This window comes from Scyliorhinus torazame, unplaced genomic scaffold (genome assembly GCF_047496885.1).
Source record: "Scyliorhinus torazame isolate Kashiwa2021f unplaced genomic scaffold, sScyTor2.1 scaffold_926, whole genome shotgun sequence".
Classification (NCBI taxonomy): Eukaryota; Metazoa; Chordata; class Chondrichthyes; order Carcharhiniformes; family Scyliorhinidae; genus Scyliorhinus; species Scyliorhinus torazame.
In genome coordinates, this window is record NW_027308653.1 from 62,633 (window position 1) to 82,824 (window position 20,192).

A 20,192-nucleotide genomic window follows, 5' to 3' on the forward strand; every position below is an offset into this window, starting at 1 on the left:
TACATTAGCAAGGTGCGGTGCGGCATTGTATATCCAGCGAAGCTGAGGGTGACTTACAAGCTCAGGGACTTTTATTTTGGAACGGCGGAAGCAGCGGAGGAGTTTGCGAAAGCAGAAGGACTGTGGCAGAACTGACAAACTGAGGAATGGCCATGTGCCGATGTAACCTCATGACTGTATTTTCTTTTTTGTATCACTACGCGCGGGTGTAGAGATTAAAGGAGCCAAGGTGGTATATATTTGGATGAGGGATGGGACGGGACTTTCACTCGAAATGAGAGTTCTTTGGGGTGTAGGTGGATAGGCGGGGTTTGTGTGCTAAAAGGGGATCTTTGGGCTTTCCTGGGGTTGGGCAAGTGGGAAAGGGACCCGGGTGGGGGCCTCCACGCTGGCCGGTGTGTGCCGGCCAGTGAACGGGAGTGAGGTGGGGGGAGGGGCTGCGGCCATCGGAGCCTGGCAGAACAGGGTCCGAGTGGTCTAGCCGGGGTGGAAAGTTGGGGGGGAAGGAAACAAAGGTAGGGGGAGGAGTTTTACAAGAGGCAGTGGACGGGAGGAGCTGGAGGCCTGGAGTGGGGGGGTGGGGTGGGGGGGGTGGGAGCTGTGTAAGATTAAGGGTGACTACGGGTAATCCCTGATTTATTTTTGCCATTTGTTTATGTAAACATGCGGGTTGAGGTTTGGGGGTTGGTGGGTAGATGGGATAGTTGTTGTTATTATGGGGACTGACATATCTTGCTGATTATTGTTTATTGTTGATGGATGTAAATGTGGGAGAAAATGTGAAAATGGAGGAGAATAAAATTTTTTTTAAAAAAAAGGAAAACAATCCATCTTCATAGTCCTCCTGCCTTGCTTGCCCAACAGCTAGAAAATGGAAGAAGCTCTCCTCCGTGATATGGTGCCAAAAGCACGTACAGGACGCTTGACATCAAGTGTATGTGCAGGGCGCAGACCTGCTCACTGCTGCTGCTTCTGGCTGAGAGACTGCACGCAGTCTCATTTCGTTTTATTTGAAAATGGTGGCAATTTAAGTCGGTAGCAGCCGCTGAGCACTTCACCGGTTGTGATCCGCACTTTGAAAAATCCTGAATTAATTAATGGGCTAATTTCGACCTGTTATTATTTAATGAGAAAGGGCTAATTTATAATCTTGCTGTAAAGGCACCTCCATGGAAGAGTGATCATAATATGATAACATTTTATATTAAGTTTGAAAGTGATGTAGTTTAATCTGAAATTAGGACCTTGAATCCCAACAAAGGAAACTATATATGAAGGTATGAGGGACAAATTGGCTGTGGTAGCTTGAGAGACTGCATTAAAAGGTATAATGCTTGACATGCAATGGATAGCTTTTAAAGAATTGATACATGGGGTAGAATCTTTAGGTGCTTATCCTGAAAGTCACCGCATAATGTGCTCCCCGCCGACTCTCAGATGTCCTTTAACTCTAAATTGAGCATTGATTGGCAGTGGGCGGGACCTCCATCTGCTCTTTGAAGGAATGATGTGGAAATGTAGGCGTTGGACTGGGGTGAGCACAGTAAGAAGCGTGGCACATTGGCAAGACCATGCAGACGCTGCGACGACGGATGAACAGACATCGCGTGACAATCGCCAGGCAGGAATGTTCCATTCCAGTCGGGGAACACTTCAGCAGTCAAGGGCATTCAGCCTCTGATCTCCGGATAGCCATTCTCCAAGGCGGCCTTCAGGACACGCGACAACGCAGAATCGCCGAGCAGAAACTTATAGCCAAGTTCCACACATATAAGTACGGTCTCAACCAGGACCTTGGATTCATGTCGCATTACATTCACCCCCCACCATCTGACCTGGGATTGCGAAATCCTACCACCTGTCCTGGCTTGAGACTATTCACACCTCTTTAACTTGTGATTGTCCCTCTCTCCAGTTGCTCCATCTGACCTGTAAAGACTTAATTACCTGCAAAGACTCGCATTCAAAATATCGTCTTGCATCATTGACTTTGTCTATATGTTTCTGGAACCCGCATCTTCATTCACCTGAGGAAGGAGCTGTCCTCCAAAAGCTAGTGATTCAAAATAAACCTTTGGACTTCAACCTTTTGAAGGAAGACCTACCTTAGAGAGCTGTTGGCCAATCACATTGACTGATACCTCTCCAAATCCCCCTAGGCACAGTGCTGCAGTGGCCCGAAGAGGTACTGCAGCTCTTTGCCTGTAACTAAGTCTTGGGACCATTCCCAAGGCCATCTTAGACTGGGTACTGTGTAATGAGAAGGGAATCATTGCCAATCTGGCTATGCGAGACCCCTTGGGGATGAGCAACCATAACATAATAGAATTTTTAATCAAGATGGAGAGTGAAGTCGTTGATTTGGAGACTAGGGTGCTGAATCTTAAAGGAAACTATGAAGATATGTGGCGTGAGTTGGCCTTAATAGATTTGGGAGAGTTACTTAAAGGAATGACAGTGGATAGGCAATGGGAAACATTCAAGGAACGCATGGGGGAACTGCAGCAACTGCTCATTCATGTCTGGCACAAAAGCAAAATGGGTAAGAGGGCCAATCCATGGTTTACAAAGGAAATTAGAAATAGTATCCGATCCAAAGAAGAAGCATGCAGATTGGCCAAGGAAAATAATAGGTCTGAGGACTGGATGCAATTTAGAATTCAGCAAAGTAGGACCAAGGAATTGATTAAGAAGGGGAAAATACAGCACAAAAGAAAGCTTGCAGGCAACATAAACACACTAAGAGTTTCTATAGATATGTGAAGAGAAAGAGATTGGTAAAGGCAAATTTAGGCCCCTTACAGACAGAAACAGGGCAAGCAAATGGCTGACCAATTGAATACATACTTTGGTTCTGTCTTCACAAATGAGGACACAAATCAGATATCAGAAATGTTGGAGAATGAAAGGTTTAGTGAGAGGGAAGAACTGAGGGAGATCAATATTAGTAGAGAAATGCTTGGAAAATTGATGGGATTGAAGGCGGATAAATCCCCAGGGCCTGCTAATCTGCATCCCAGAGTGTTTAATGAGGTGGTTCAAGAAATAGTGGGTGCTTTGATGGTCATCTTCTGGGATTCTATAGACTCTGGAACAGTCCTTGCAGATTGGAGGGTAGTTAATGTCACTCCAATATTCAAAAAGGGAGGTAGAGAGAAAACACGGAATTATCGACCAGTAATGCGGACATCAGTAGTGGGAAAAATTCTTGAATCAATTATCAAGGACTTTGTAGCGGAACATATGGAAAGTAGTGGCAGGACAGTCAGAGTCAGCATGGATTTATGAAGGGGAATTCATGCTTGATAAATCTGTTGATATTCTTTGAAGATGTACTAGTACAGTTGACAAGGGGGAGCCAGTCGATGTGGTATATTTGGAGTTTCAGAAGGCATTTGACAAAGTTCCGCATAAGAGATTATTGTGGACTTCCGGGTGCGGCGATGACCAGCTAAGTCGCACGTTTCGGCAGCTCCCGGTGGAACGGACTTTTGGGCTCTTAATAGGAGCCCCATCGGCAATTTTAACGGCAAATAACACTGTGCGGTAATTCAGAAGGGAATCCCCCCTGGACACGGATGGAAAAAGGAGAGGAAAGTGGCCGGATTGCAGTGGATCCTTTAGAGCAGCGGCAAGGAAGGCAAGCAAAAACCAAGATGGCGTCGGAAGGTGGCAGTTTAATATGGGGCCCTGAACAACACGAGTTCTTGAAGCGCTGCGTGGAAGAACTTAAAAAGGAGATGAAGAAGGAGCTGTTGGCCCCGATATTACAGGCGATTGAAGGGCTAAAAGATGAGCAAAAGACCCAGGAGCGGGAGCTTCGGGTCGTGAAGGCAAAGGCTGCCGAGAACGAGGACGATATACAGGGCCTGGTGGTGAAGACGGAGATGCACGAGGCACACCATAAACGATGTGTGGAAAGGCTGGAGGTGCTGGAGAATAATGCGAGGAGGAAGAATTTAAGGATTCTTGGTCTTCCTGAAGGTGCAGAAGGGGCGGACGTCGGGGCATATGTGAGCACGATGCTGCACTCGTTAATGGGAGCGGAGGCCCCGACGGGTCCGTTGGAGGTGGAGGGAGCATACCGAGTGATGGCGCGAGGACCGAGAGCAGGAGAAATTCCCAGAGCCATAGTGGTGAGATTCCTCCGTTTTAAGGACAGAGAGATGGTCCTCAGATGGGCAAAGAAAACTCGGAGCAGTAGGTGGGAGAACGCGGTGATCCGCGTATATCAAGACTGGAGTGCGGAGGTGGCGAGAAGGAGGGCGAGCTTTAATCGGGCCAAGGCGGTGCTTCATAAAAAGAAGATTAAATTTGGAATGCTGCAGCCGGCAAGACTGTGGGTCACATATCAAGGGAAGCACCACTACTTTGAAACGGCGGATGAGGCGTGGACATTTCTTGTTGAAGAGAAATTGGAATAAGCGGGTTATTAAAAAAGAACGTTTGAGACAAAGTGGTGGGGCGAATATGGGCGGCGAAGAGGGGGGAAAAAGGGGGGAAGAAATGATTTTTATGTTGTTAATCCTGCGACCCGGTAACTTTTCTCTCTTCCACAGGTTGTGGGGGAGGGAGGAAGGGAGGTGGAGGAGCTGGGGACGTTGGCCATTGGGGGCGGGGCCAAAAGGGAAGCGCGGGCTTTGTTCCCGCGCTATGATAATTATGGCGGGTATAGGGAAGCAGGAAGGAGGGGGCGTCGCACGGTGCGAGCCGAGGTCACGGGGGGAAGCCGAGGTCGGCCAGAGTTTGCTGACTTCTGGGAGCAACATGGGGGGTGTAACTACGCTAGTGGGGGATCTAGCGGGGGGGGTGGGAGGGGGGATTTACTGGGTTGCTGCTGCTGGGGAGAAGGGGGAGCTGGTATGGGGTGGGGTGGGCGGGGCGGGAGGGCACCGCCTGGTGGGGACACAGCTGCGTGGGAACCGGGTGAGGAGCTGGATAAAAGGGGATGGCTAATCGACAGGGGGGGGGGGGGGTAAAGAGCCCCCCAACCCGGCTGATCACGTGGAATGTGAGAGGGCTGAACGGGCCGATTAAGAGGGCACGGGTACTCGCACACCTTAAGAAACTTAAGGCAGATGTGGTTATGTTACAGGAGACGCATTTGAAACTGATAGACCAGGTTAGACTACGCAAAGGATGGGTGGGGCAGGTGTTTCATTCGGGGCTAGATGCGAAAAACAGGGGGGTGGCTATACTAGTGGGGAAGCGGGTAATGTTTGAGGCAAAGACCATAGTGGCGGATAGTGGGGGCAGATACGTGATGGTGAGTGGCAAATTACAGGGGGAGGCGGTGGTCTTAGTGAACGTATATGCCCCGAATTGGGATGATGCCAACTTTATGAGGCGAATGTTAGGACGTGTCCCGGACCTAGAGGTGGGGAAGTTGGTAATGGGTGGAGATTTTAACACGGTGCTGGAACCAGGGCTGGACAGATCGAGGTCCAGGACTGGAAGGGGGCCGGCAGCAGCCAAGGTGCTTAAAGACATTATGGAGCAGATGGGAGGAGTAGACCCATGGAGATTTAGCAGACCTAGGAGTAAGGAGTTTTCGTTTTTCTCCTATGTCCACAAAGTTTATTCGCGAATAGACTTTTTTGTGTTGGGAAGGGCGTTGATCCCGAAGGTGAGGGGGACGGAGTATACAGCTATAGCTATTTCGGATCACGCTCCACACTGGGTGGACTTGGAGATAGGGGAGGAAAAAGAACGGCGTCCACCCTGGAGAATGGACATGGGACTAATGTCGGATGAGGGGGTGTGTCTAAGGGTGAGGGGGTGTATTGAAAAGTACTTGGAACTCAATGATAATGGGGAGGTCCAGGTGGGAGTGGTCTGGGAGGCGCTGAAGGCAGTGGTTAGAGGGGAGCTGATATCAATAAGGGCACATAAATGAAAGCAGGAGAGTAGTGAACGGGAGCGGTTGCTGCAAGAACTTGTGAGGGTGGACAGGCAATATGCAGAGGCACCGGAGGAGGGACTGTACAGGGAAAGGCAAAGGCTACACGTAGAATTTGATTTGCTGACAACGGGTACTGCAGAGGCACAGTGGAGGAAGGCACAGGGTGTACAGTACGAATATGGGGAGAAGGCGAGCAGGTTGCTGGCCCACCAATTGAGGAAAAGGGGAGCAGCGAGGGAAATAGGGGGAGTGAGGGAGAGATGGAGCGGGGAGCGGAGAGAGTGAATGGAGTGTTCAAGGCATTCTATGAAAGATTATATGAAGCTCAGCCCCCGGATAGGATGGAGAGAATGATGTGTTTTCTGGACCAGCTGCAATTTCCTAAGGTGGAGGAGCAGGAGAGGGTGGGACTGGGGGCACAGATCGAAATGGAGGAAGTAGTGAAAGAAATTAGGAGCATGCAGGCGTGGAAGGCCCCGGGACCGGATGGATTCCCAGTTGAATTTTACAGGAAATATGTGGACTTGCTCGCCCCGCTACTGATGAGAACCTTTAATGACGCGAGGGAAAGGGGACAGCTGCCCCCGACTATGTCAGAGGCAACGATATCGCTTCTCCTAAAGAAGGAAAAAGACCCGCTGCAATGAGGGTCCTATAGGCCTATTTCCCTCCTGAACGTAGACGCTAAGATTCTGGCCAAGGTAATGGCAATGAGGATAGAGGATTGTGTCCCGGGGGTGGTCCATGAGGACCAAACTGGGTTTGTGAAGGAGAGACAGCTGAATACGAATATACGGAGGCTGCTAGGGGTAATGATGATGCCCCCACCAGAGGGGGAAGCGGAGATAGTGGTGGCGATGGATGCCGAGAAAGCATTTGATAGAGTGGAGTGGGATTATTTGTGGGAGGTGTTGAGGAGATTTGACTTTGGAGATGAGTATATTAGATGGGTACAGCTGCTGTATAGGGCCCCGATGGCGAGCGTGGTCACGAATGAACGGGGGCCTGCGTATTTTTGGCTCCACAGAGGGACGAGGCAGGGATGTCCTCTGTCCCCATTATTGTTTGCACTGGCGATTGAGCCCCTGGCAATAGCATTGAGGGGTTCCAGGAAGTGGAGGGGAGTACTCGGGAGGAGAAGAACACCGGGTATCTCTGTATGCGGACGATTTGTTGTTGTATGTGGCGGACCCGGCGGAGGGGATGCCAGAGATAATGCGGATACTTGGGGAGTTTGGAGAATTTTCAGGATATAAACTGAACATGGGGAAAAGTGAGTTGTTTGTGGTGCATCCTGGGAAGCAGAGCAGAGAAATAGAGGACTTACCGCTGAGGAAGGTAACCAGGGACGTTCGCTACTTGGGGATCCAGATAGCCAAGAATTGGGGGACATTGCATAGGTTAAATTTAACGCGGTTGGTGGAACAGATGGAGGAGGACTTCAAGAGATGGGACATGGTATCCCTGTCACTGGCAGGGAGGGTGCAGGCGGTTAAAATGGTGGCCCTCCCGAGATTCCTCTTTGTGTTTCAGTGCCACGGTGGTGATCACGAAGGCTTTTTTCAAAAGGATCGAAAAGAGTATCATGAGTTTTGTGTGGGCCGGGAAGACCCCGAGAGTGAGGAAGGGATTTTTGCAGCGTAGTAGGGACGGGGGGGCTGGCACTACCGAGCCTAAGTGAGTACTACTGGGCCGCCAATATCTCAATGGTATGTAAGTGGATGGGAGAAGAGGAGGGAGCGGCGTGGAAGAGATTGGAGAGGGCGTCCTGCAGGGGGACTAGCCTCCAAGCTATGGTGACGGCGCCGTTGCCGTTCTCACCGAAGAAATACACCACAAGCCCGGTGGTGGTGGCTACTCTGAAAATTTGGGGACAGTGGAGACGGCATAGGGGAAAGACGAGAGCCTCGGTGTGGTCCCCGATAAGAAATAACCATAGGTTTGCTCCGGGGAGAATGGATGGGGGATTTGGAACATGGCAAAGAGCAGGAGTAACACAATTGAGAGATCTGTTTGTAGATGGGACGTTTGCAAGTCTGGGAGCGCTGACCGAAAAATATGGGTTGCCCCAAGGGAATGCATTCCGGCATATGCAACTGAGGGCTTTTGCGAGGCAACAGGTGAGGGAATTCCCGCAGCTCCCGACACAGGAAGTGCAGGACAGAGTGATCTCAAAGACATGGGTGGGGGACGGTAAGGTATCAGACATATATAGGGAAATGAGGGACGAGGGGGAGATTATGGTAGATGAGCTGAAAGGGAAATGGGAAGAAGAGCTGGGGGAGGAGATTGAGGAGGGGCTGTGGGCTGATGCCCTAAGTAGGGGAAACTCATCGTCCTCGTGTGCCAGGCTAAGCCTGATGCAATTTAAGGTGTTACACAGGGCGCATATGACTGGAGCACGGCTCAGTAAATTTTTTGGAGTAGAGGATAGGTGTGCGAGATGCTCGAGAAGCCCAGCGAATCACACCCACATGTTCTGGTCATGTCCGGCACTACAGGGGTTCTGGGTGGGGGTGACAAAGGTGCTTTCGAAAGTAGTGGGGGTCCAGGTCGAACCAAGCTGGGGGTTGGCTATATTTGGGGTTGCACAAGAGCCGGGAGTGCAGGAGGCGAGAGAGGCCGATGTTTTGGCCTTTGCGTCCCTAGTAGCCCGGCGCAGGATACTGTTGATGTGGAAGGAAGCCAAGCCCCCGGGGGTGGAGACCTGGATAAATGACATGGCAGGGTTTATAAAGCTGGAACGGATTAAGTTCGTCCTAAGGGGATCGGCTCAAGGGTTCACCAGGCGGTGGCAACCGTTCGTCGAATACCTCACAGAAAGATAGAGGGAATGGAAAAGAAGAAGACAGCAGCAGCAACCCAGGGGGGGAGGGGGGGGAGGGGGGGGGAGGGGAGGAACCAGGAGGACTCTCAGGGATGTTAGTGCATAAGTATAATATGTATAGGTTGTTATATGTAATTGTATACTGGACTGCTGAATTGTATTTTTGGAGAGTATTTATTTGGGACAAGGCAGTTGCCATTTAGTTTAGTTTTTTAATTTGGATGTTGTTTATATATTATTTATTTCTTGTTTAAAAAAACAGCCATTGTTATTTATATTGTTATATTACTGTGTAAAAGATACACAATGTACTGTTATGGTTGGCCAAAAATTTTGAATAAAATATATTTTTTTAAAAAAGAGATTATTGTGCAAGATTAAACGGCATGGGATTGGGATAGTGTATTGAGGTGGATAGAAAACTGATTGGCAGCGAGGTCACAAAGAGTAGGAATTAATGCGTCCTTTTCAAATTGGCAGGCAGTAACTAGTGGGGTGCCACAGGGATCGGTGCTGGGATCCCAGCTATTCACAATATATATTAATGATTTGGATGAGGGAACAAAATGTACAACTCAAAAGTTTGCAGATGATACCAATTTGGATGGGAGGGTGAACTGTGACGAGGATGCAGGGATCCTACAGCATGATCTGTACCGTTGTGTGAGTGGGCAAATCAATAGCAAATGCAGCATAATTTTCATAAGTGTGAGGCTATTCACTTTGGAAGCAAAAACAGGAAGGCAGATTACTACCTGAACGATTGTAAATTGGGAGAGGGGAGTATGCAGCAGGACCTGGGTGTCCTTGTGCACTAGTCGCCACTGAAGGTAAGCATGCAGGTTCAGTAAGTGGTAAAGAAGGCTAATGGCATGTTGGCCTTCATTGTGAGAGGTTTTGAGTACTGGAGCAGGGATGTGTTGCTGCAATTATACAGGGCCTTGGTGAAGCTACACCTAGAATATTGTGTGCAGTTTTGGTCTCCTTTTCTGAGGAAGGATGTTCTTGCTCTTAAGGGAGTGCAGTGAAGGTTTACCAATCTGATTCTAGGCACGGCGGGACTGTCATATGAGGAGTGAATTGACTAGGTTAGGATTGATCTCGCTAGAGTTCAGAAGAATGAGGGGGGTTCTCATAGAGACTTATAAAATTCTAACAGAACTAGACAGGGTAGATACAGAGAAGTTCTAGATGGGTGGTGTGTCCAGAACCAGGGGTCACAGTTTGAGGATTCAGGGTAAACCATTTCGGACAGAGATGGGAGACATTTCTTCACCCAAAGAGTGGTGTGTTTGAAATTCATTACCACAGGAAGTAGTTGATGCTAAAACATTGAATATATTCAAGAGGCAGCTGGATATAGCACTTCGAATGGGATCAAAGGTTATGGGGAGAAAGCAGGATTAGGCTATTGAGTTGGATGATCAGCCATGGTCATGATAAATGGCGTAGCAGACTCGAAGAACCAAAAGGCTTCCGCCTGCTCCTATCTTCTATGTATCTATGTAAGCCCCTGATTTCCCTGGGGCAGGATTGTTGGGGTAGGGGGTCGGGGAGGGGCAACCACAGCTTCGGGATATGGGCCAGGGGGGAGGAAGGGCCAGAACTCCCAGATCCCGGTGGAGAGAGAGCCCAATATCTGAAAGGGCCTTCAGATTGAGGAGCCCCCTTCCCATCTGTGATTGAGAAAGATTGAAAAAATGATTGCTCACCTGTCCGTACTGCCTGTGTGACGACCTAAAAATTGCATGGCCAACGTAATATTCCAGGCAATAGGAAAAATATATCCTCAAATTAGCTCCTTAACTGTAAGTGGGTGCGCGGGCAACCAAAATATCGCATATATGCGGGATGAAGTCGGGATGCACGCCCAACGTCATCATGTGCTATTTTGCACTCTTGGATGGATTTCTTTGGATGGATTTGTTTATTGTCACGTGTGCAGAGGTACAGTGAGAAGTATTTTTCTGCGAGCAGCTCAAACAGATCATTTAGTACATGAGAAAGAACTAAAATAAAAAGAAAATACATAATAGGGCAACACAAGGTCCACAATGTATATACATGGACAAGGACATTGGATGACGCATACAGGAGTGCAGTATTAATCAAGTCCGTCCATAAGAGGGTTGATTAGGAGTCTGGTAATAGCGGGGAAGAAGCTGTTTTTGAATCTGTTCGTGCATGTTCTCCTGCCCGATGGAAGAAGTTGGACGAGTGAGTAAGCCGGGTGGGAGAGGTCTTTGATTATGCTGCCCGCTTTCCCCAGGCAGCGGGAGGTGTAGATGGAGTCAATGGATGGGAGGCAGGTACATGTGATGAACTGGGCTGTGTTCACGACCCCCTGAACTTTCTTGCAGTCTTGGGCCGAGCAATTGCCATACCAGGCTGTGATACAGCCAGATAGGATGCTTTCTATGGTGCATTTGTAAAAGTTGGTAAGAGTCAGTGTGGACATGCCGAATTTCCTTACTTTCCTGAGGAAGTATAGGCACTGTTGTGCTTTTTTGGTGGTAGCGCCGACGTGGTGGACCAGGACAGATTTTTGGTGATGTGCACCCCTAGGAATTTGAAGCTGTTAACCATCTCCACCTCGGCCCCATTGATGCAGACAGGGGTGTGTACAGTACTTTGCTTTCTGAAGTCAATGACCAGCTCTTTAGTTTTGCTGGCATTGAGTGATAGATTGTTGCCGTTGCATCACTCCACTAGGTTCTCTAGCTCCCTCCTGTATTCTGACTCATCATTATTCAAGATCCGACCCACTATGGTCATGTCGTCTTCTGGGTCGCATGAGCCTGCCCATGGTTTGCAACAACGTTACATTCCTTTGAGGCATGAATGTTCAACAAGGAAAGTGGTCCAACCGTGGCTATCAGTAGAAGTTAAAGATTGTATTAGAATAAAGGAAGAGGCTTATAAAGTTACCAAAAAAGGTGGTAAGATTGAGGATTGGGATCGTTTTAGAATTCAGCAAAGGAAGATCATAAAACTGATAGAGATACCAAATATAAAAATAGGCAGGGTGGCTCGGTGGCGCAGTGGTTTGCTCTGCTGCCTCACGGCTCCGAGGACCCGGGTTCGATCTTGGCCCCAGGTCACCACTCTCCGTGGAGTTTGCACATTCTCCCCATGTCTGCGTGGGTCTCGCCCCACAACCCTACGATCTGCAGGGTAGGTGGATTGGCCACGCTGAATTGCCCCTTAATTGGAAAAAAAAAAGAATTGGGTACTCTAAATTTATAAAATAAAATATGAAAATAAGCTAGCGAGAATCATAAAATCAGAATGTAAAAGCTTCTGTAGGTATGAAAAAAGAAAAGATGAGGAAAGACAAATGTGGGCCCATTCCAGGCAGAGATGGTAGAATTTATACTGGGTAGAAGGAAATAGTGGAAAAACTCAAATACTGGGTGTTGGTTTTCAGGGAGGAAGATGTACAAAAACCTCCCAGGAATACCAGAGAGCCCAGGGACCAATAAGAATGAGGAACTAAAAGAATTTAGTAAAAAAAGTAGTGCTGGAAAAATTAATGTTGGTAAACACTGGACCTGATGATTTACATTCCAGAGTGTTGAAAGATGTAGCTACTCAAATCGTGGATGATCTTCCAAAACTCTATAGATTCTGGAAAACCTACAGATTCGATTAGAAAGTAGCAAATGTTAACTCCGTTATTTAACAAAGGAGGGTGAGAGAAAATAGGGAACTTCAGATCTGACATCAGTATGCTAGAATCTATTATTTATTTATTTAAAAAAAACAATAAAATTTAGAGTACCCAATTCATTCTTCCAATTAAGGCGCAATTTAGCGTGGCCAATTCACCTAACCTGCACATCTTTGGGTTGTGGGGGCGAAACCCACGCAAACACTGGGAGAATGTGCAAACTCCACATGGGACAGTGACCCAGAGCCGGGATCGAACCTGGGACCGCGGCGCCGTGAGGCTGCAGTGCTACCCACTGCAACGCCGTGCTGCCCTAGAATCTATTATAAATGGTGTGATAACTGGACAGTTAGATAATAATGGTAGGATTGGGCAGAGTCAACATGGATTTATGAAAGGGAAATCATGTCTGAAAAGCCTGTTGGAGTTTTTTGAGGATGTAACTAGCAAAATAGATAAGGTGGAAGCAATGGATATGGTGCACTTGGATTTTTAGAAGGCTTTCAATAAGGCCCCACACCGGAGGTTAGTAAGAAAGTTAAAGCACATTGGATTGGGGGTAAGATACTAACATTGATTAAGAATTAGTTAACAGGCAGAAAATAGAGTCTGAGTAAACTGGTCATTCTCAAGTTGGCACTTTATTTCACAGTGTGTAACCATCTTTGATTTAGTAAGCTTAGAATTAAATTCTGTAATTAGCTTTTGTAACTCTAGTTCTTTTAAATTTTAATGTGTTAGTTGAATACGCTGTGTTATATTTAGCACATCGATCACTTTCAAGCATGATTTTATGTGTATTTTATATAGCCGTTGTAAAGTTATTCGGTATGTTTAGTTGATTTGTACCAAGCACTGACATACAAAAACACACTGTAGCAAAGCAATTTTCTCAATGAAGACACATTGATAAGAACCCGTTTTAATGAATTTCTACAGGACATAGATATCTATCGATCAATTAGACATTGGGATTAAAGAATCCATGTTTCCAGACATCCTATATTGTCTTATCTCAAATAAACACATATCAAAACTATTCTCACTTATATTCCATAAAATCCTCACAGTGCAGAAGGAGGCTGTTCAGCCCATCGAGTCTGCACCGACTCTGAAAAAGCCCCTCCCTATCCCCGTTCTATATATGAACTACAGAACCCATTTTGTAAATGCTTACATTAGTTTTAAGGTTATAAGCAACTTTACCACGTTAACCTTTGTTTTAAAAGTTAAGGAACTAATTCTAAGTAACCACAGAGAGAAGTAATGTCAACCTTCAAATGACCTGCACAAATCATAGTGATAAGGATCTGGTTTAATACCAATGAAATGAAGTGAGGCGATGAGTTCCAGATATCAATCATGAGGGCATGACAGCATATTTTCCCCCATCCAGAACAAATGGCTATCATTACACTTTCTTTTATCAAGAAGTAAGTAAAGTAACAAACTTTGATGAAAAGGAAGGTCCACAACTAGTTGACATCTTCGAGGGCCAGTCAGGGGACAATGGGAAATGAAATCAATAGATGACCATCACCCTCGAGAAACAAATTACAAATCAATCATCCACCACCTAGACCAATCACAGACTGATGCACCCCTTAAGCCAATTGAGAAATATCTTGCCTCATTTAGGCCAATCGGAATGCAATAACATCATTGATCATGCTGTGAGTTGTGGCTTGGAGTTGAGAAGCAGAAATCTTCACTGAGCAAGTTACACAGCAAGGGCCTGTTGTCCGTAAGGAAGCAGAAGTTAGGGGCGAGAACAGAGACCGAGTGTCAACCTGTGCCCATGGCTGAACCGGAAAGCAAGAGCCATAGCACGCTAGTCAAGCCCTGCCCTGTCTTTGATAAGTATTAATCTACAACCTATTAAAGATTTCCTGAGTTTCTCCATCAGACTGTCTCCTGTTGCCGTTTATGGTTAAAGTCTCAAATGAACACAATTAGAATTTAAGTTCAAATAATACCTAGAATTTATAAGGGGGTGTCCAGAATACATGCCACAATCTCAGAATAAGGGATAGGCTATTTAGGACTTCGATAAGGAGAAATATCTTCACTCTGCGGGCTACGAATCTTTGGAATTCTCTATCCCAGGTCGCAGTGGAGGCTCACTCATTGAGTATATTCAATTCAGAGGTAAATGGGTTTTAGATGTAAAAGATATCCAGGGATACGGGAAACATGGCATTGAGGTAGAACATCAGCCATGATCTAATTGAATGGCGGAGCAGGCTGAAGAAAGCCAATTGACCTACTCCTCCTATATCCCATGTTTCTGAATGACTATGCTGTGCACTAGTAGGGAGTTTATTGCTCTGATCTACTGCTAGATCAGAGAAAACCTAGTTACTAATCTAAGATAACTGATCTAATATCTGATGTCATATTTTTTAAAATGTCATGTCTTCTGTTACAATTTTCCTCGATACTCTGCAAAGTGTGTGTGTGATGGGGGCACAGTTGGAATTGTGGGGTGGGAGCACGGTTGGAATTGTGGGTAGGGGTAAAAATCTTGCTTCTGGTGTTGACATTTGAGGACAGACTCATGTATGAATTACTTACTGAACTGACACACTCACACGTTTGATGCTCATTGACTGTATAAAGAGGCCTGAAATTTCCTTATCTAACCAATCAGTCACTTCAGGAAGAAAACCTATCAATTTGTGAAACATGACTGGTCGGTAACACATCCATCTGGATGTTCTTGATAAAATGCTGACTAGCTTTATTTCAAATTGTAAATTCTAAAAGCTAGCTCACGACTAATGTTAAGCCAATTCATGGTTACCTTGTTAATTCTTTTCCATCTTGAACATAGTTGTTACATTGGCTATTTTTCGCTTCCATTGTGTATTTGCGTGTCTGAGTAAGATTGAAAAATTGTGGCCCAAGCCTCTGATATCTCATCTCTGATTTGTATGTGCTATCAGAAGGTTGTGGGTTCAGGTTCCACTCCAGAACCGGATCATAAAAATCTAGTCTGCCCCCCAGTGCAGTACTGAGGGAGTTCTGCATTTTCAGATGTGCTCTCTTTTGGATGAGATATTAAACTATGGCCCTGTCTGCCACTTAATTGGATGTGAAAGATCTCCGAACATATTTTGAAGAACAGGGAAGTTATGTCCGGTGTTCTAGCCATCAACATTGCAAGAAGAGATTATTTGCTCATGATCACATTGCTGTTTGTGGGAGCCTGTTGTGTATAAATGATCTGCCGTATTTCCTATATTTCAACAATGACTACACTTCAGAAGTAATTAATTCTCTGTAAACCGCTTTGGGATGTCCAGTGATGCCGATTGCTAATCTCTCTGCAGATGGACAGTGCAATAGGTCTCGAGTGAAAGGTGCAGCAGTTTTAGAAAGGCAAAAATTGGCTATCTATGTATCAGATCGCATTGTTGGGGTATTTAATGGTGTAATGGGGAGATTGGTTGGTTTCAGGGTAGCTGGTGAAAACACAGGATGTCGCAGTGTGTACAGTTATAGATCTGTCAGTGCTGGTGGGAAGACTGTTTGCATTTATGTCATGCTATTCTATAGTAAAGCACCCATGAAACCTCACAGGAGTATTCTGAAACTACATTTGATGCTAAACCACATAAGATATTAGGAGAAGTGACTCTTGCAACACTTTCTTGTCTGAATTTATCTTATTACTTTAAACAACAGATTACACATACTGACCATTCTAACAATATTAGATCAGGTAGTTATTGGGAGACCATGTTCATGATTCACCTATGCATACTTGCTATATAGTGAACAGGTATACTGTGTGCTATTTAGGTCTGCACATTTAAGAAATGATGTACTTCATTGGAGGCAGTAGAGTGAAGGTTCACTAAACTGGTCCCTTGGATGAAGGGCACTGGGTTTATATTCTCCGGAGTTTAGAAGAATGAGAGACAATCTCAATTTATAAATTTCTGAAGGGCTTGATAGGATAGACACTGAGAGATTGTTTCCACTGGGTGGGGAATCTAAAACAGGGCACTAGTCTCAGAATAAGGGGCTGATCATTAAAGGACTGAGATGAGGAGAAATTACTTCACTCAAAGGGTGCTGAATCTTCGGAATTCTCTACCCTAGAGGGGTGTGGATACTCCAACATTAAATTTAAGGCTGGGAGAGTCAAATTTTAGGTCTCAGGGAATTGAGGGATTTGGGGAGTGGGCAAGATAGTGGAGTTGAAGCCTAAGATCAGCCACGACCATATTGCATGAGGGAACCGGCCAGATGTTCTTGTTCACTCCTATTTGTAGACCATTTTACCTTTGATTAGATGTGCATGAAATATAGTGGTCAATATTGCATGGTGAAGCAAAGATGCATAAATGTAACAACAGAATAACAAACATCGATCCATCAGAAATGTTTTTATACCTGCTGATCACTTCTAATTAATTTATTGTCCTCTTTATCTATGGAGACCCCTTAACTTATTCCATAGCTTACAATCATGCTCATCATGTGCTGGCCTCGACTGCCAAGTACATTGAGGAACTTGGATAGTGTGAGCTTTCATTTCCTCAGTGACCAAAGGCTTGGTCAAAGCAGTAAATCCTGTTGCAATTTTAAGGTTTCTAAGATTATTATAAGGACCCCGAACATCCATGGAGTAGCAATCACTGTTGGATTGGCATTCCGTTCTTTTTTTTTACTTAACCAGGTCGGAAGCCACGGCCCATGTTTTTACAGACCAGCTGCTGGGATTAGAAGTTACCAGGTTGAGAAAGGAAAAGAGTTGAAATAAACTCTTGGGAGCTAAGAATTCTCAAGAATAAGTATAGGTTGCCGACAAAAATAGTGTTTAGTCAACAGTGCTTTTCGTCTTTTGTTACAGTAAATGTCTTCAACTGTGAAATGTTTTTGTACCACCCCATCAGTCATTAATTGGAAGTTTGAATTTTTAAAAATGTTATTGGTCCCTATGGAGATCGTAACAATATTAAGGATCGTCTTAAAGGAGGAGAGAGGAGGGAAGGAATTCCAGAACTTGTGGCTTCGCGAACTGAAGGCATGCCACAATTGGTGGAGGGATGCACAAGAGGTCAGAATTGGAAGAGCAAATAGATCTTGGAGAGATGTAGGCTGAAGAAGGTTACAGAAAAAGGGAGTTGCCATGGGGGATTTGAAAATAAAGATGAGAATTTTAAAATTGACGCTTTTGCAGAGCCAGAGTAGTATCTAAGAACTGTATCACAAACATTAAAGTGTGATTTGTTTTTGTCTGACTGTCTAGTGCCCATATAATCTTGGTCAACAAGTAAGTAGCCTGTTCTGCTGAGGTCGCTGCCTGGTGTAATTAAGTATTCCACAGTTCACAGGAGAGTTCAAAGCACTTGAAGGTGTATCAAGGCTCTATAAGGGGGAGGATTTATTCATTATGTGCACTACACTTGCCTTATGCTGAAGTAATTTGGCAGATCGTATATCCATCCCGCTGAATCTGTCATTGAGGATGTCTTGTATTTACCTTGCCTTGTTTGTTATTATTTTGTCTTTTCTAATTGCCTTGTTTGAGAGTGCAGAATCCTATCCAAATTCACTGAAAGCATTTATGCAAAGGATATGAAAGAGAAAATGCTGGAAAATCTCAGCACGTCTGGCAGCATCTGTAGGGAGAGAAAAGAGCTAGCGTTTCGAGTCTGATAACTCTTTGTCAAAGCTTTGTCAAAGCCAGCTTTGACAAAGAGTCATCGGACTCGAAATGTTAGCTCTTTTCTCTCCCTACAGATGCTGCAAGACCTGCTGAGATTTCCAGCATTTTCTCTTTCGTTTCAGATTCCAGCATCTGCAGTAATTTGCTTTTATGCAAAGGACATTGTCTCAGTAGGGTTTTTGAGTGGAAATGCTTAAAAAATGTCCTCATGCAAACATGTTTTTCCTCTTTCCAGTTCCCTTCATTGCTCCTGAAGACATTGCTCATGCTGAAGGTCAAAGGTTGTCTGCCCTTTGGTATCTCACTTCTGGTAAATGTTCATTATTTACATTATTTAGTCCGGCTGCTTATCGAAGTCTGTTCCCCCCCCCCCCCCCCCCACTTTGTTTTTTGTCTGGAGATGTGCTGAGGCCAATTGTACTTAATGCCTCCTTTGCTGTGTCCAGTTCAGGTAACTCCATATATTTTCTTTATTGGCAGGACAGAATTTGTAAGGATCACTGTAGGTTGGTGCTCAGTGCCTCCAGGTCCAGAGTGCAGGGCCCTAACTAAGTTGTGAAGAGAAACAGCTTTGAACAGGAAGTGGTGATTCAGTAATTTCAAGATTTGGATTCATTATTGTAGCAGGGAGGTGATGCACTATCAATTATGACGAGACGAGAGTAGGGAGTAATTGAGGCTTTATTAAGCAGAGATGTGTTGCCTCCTAAAGCTGCTGCTGAAATGGCTGCAGCTCGGTGAGCACACACATTTATACTCCGCCTACTGGGCAGAGCCAGCAGGCAGGGATCTACCCCCATACCTGTAGTAAAGGAGCCTTATCGTATTACTTCTCATATACGTCATATATACAAACAGTGGTGACTACCACAGGAGGGAAGACTGGGAGAAAATAAATTCTACAGTTCTGATTCTTGAGACACACGAGTCAACATAGGGGACTTGTGATGAGTCTTGGGTTTCAACGCAGGAAGGTGGAAGAGTGTATTTGCAGCTTATGATGAACAACAGAAAAAGCGTCAAAGACACAGTGATCTGAGTGGGAGGAGAAAGATAGGAAAGATTAGAATGGACAGAAGGATGGTGTGAAATGATCACCCAATTCAGGCTAAACATTTTCTTGATAATTGTAAACAAGGAGGATGAACAACCCTTCTACCATTTATGCGGTGTATGGTTTTTTTTAGATTCAGGCTTGTGCATCATTAAACAAAACCAGATCTTCCATATTGTCAGCATTTAACAAAAAATATTTTGAAAGAAAGGGCTGCAAGAGAGAAATGGAAGTATAATTCAGTAAATGGTAGACTCACTTGAGGGTTAAAGACCAGGTGAGACTTAAAAAGGGCTGTGTTAGTCAGGTGTTTCACTCTGGATTTGGCGGAAGGGCTCGAGGGGTAGCGGTGCTGGTCAGCAAAAGCGTACGCTTCCAGATGGAGAAGGAGGTGGCAGATCAGGGGGTTAGTTATGTGATTGTGACGGGGGCACTGGAGGGGAGGTTAGTGGCGCTGTTAAGTGTATACTTTCCAATTGGGACGATGTGGGATTCGCAAAGATGGTGTTTGGGGCCATCCCCGACTTGGACACACACAAACTGATAGTGGGGGGGGGGACTGGAACTTGGTGCAGGAGCCAAGGTTGGACAGGTCATGGCCGCGCTCGCTGGTCCCATCAGGTGGGTCAAAGGCGTTGGCTGGGCTAATGGTGGAAATGGGAGGGGTGGACCCTTGGAAGTTTCTGCACCCGAGGGAACGGAGTACTCGTTTTCCTCACCAGTCCATTAGGTATACTCGCAGATCGACTTTTTCGTGGTGGGGAAGGCTTTGCTGGCTGGGGTTAAGTTGTCGGAATACTCGGCAATTGCTCCGCATTGGGTGGATATGGTACTGGACAAGGGGGTAGCGCAGAGGCCGGGGTGGAAATTAGATGTGAGACTTTTGGGGGACCAAGGGTTCTGTGACAAAATTGAAAAGGTAATTGAGGAATATGTAGGTTTCAACTGTACGGGTGAAGTGTCGAAGGCAGTTGTCTGGGAGGCTCAAGGCGGTGGTGAGGGGTGAGGTGATTTTATTTAAGGCCAGGGTGGACAAAGAGGAGAGGTTGGAGCGGCAGA

The 20,192-nt window shown here is 45.8% G+C and overlaps 1 long non-coding RNA gene across 1 annotated transcript in view; it reads left to right on the top strand.

The window, feature by feature from the left end:
• LOC140406846 (uncharacterized) overlaps positions 1–18,383 on the top strand; it is a 31,498-nt gene extending 13,115 nt beyond the window's left edge. The window contains exon 3 of the long non-coding RNA XR_011939340.1: positions 18,315–18,383. This is a non-coding gene — a long non-coding RNA (uncharacterized lncRNA). The remainder of the gene's footprint in view (positions 1–18,314) is intronic.
• Positions 18,384–20,192: the final 1,809 nt, after the last annotated feature.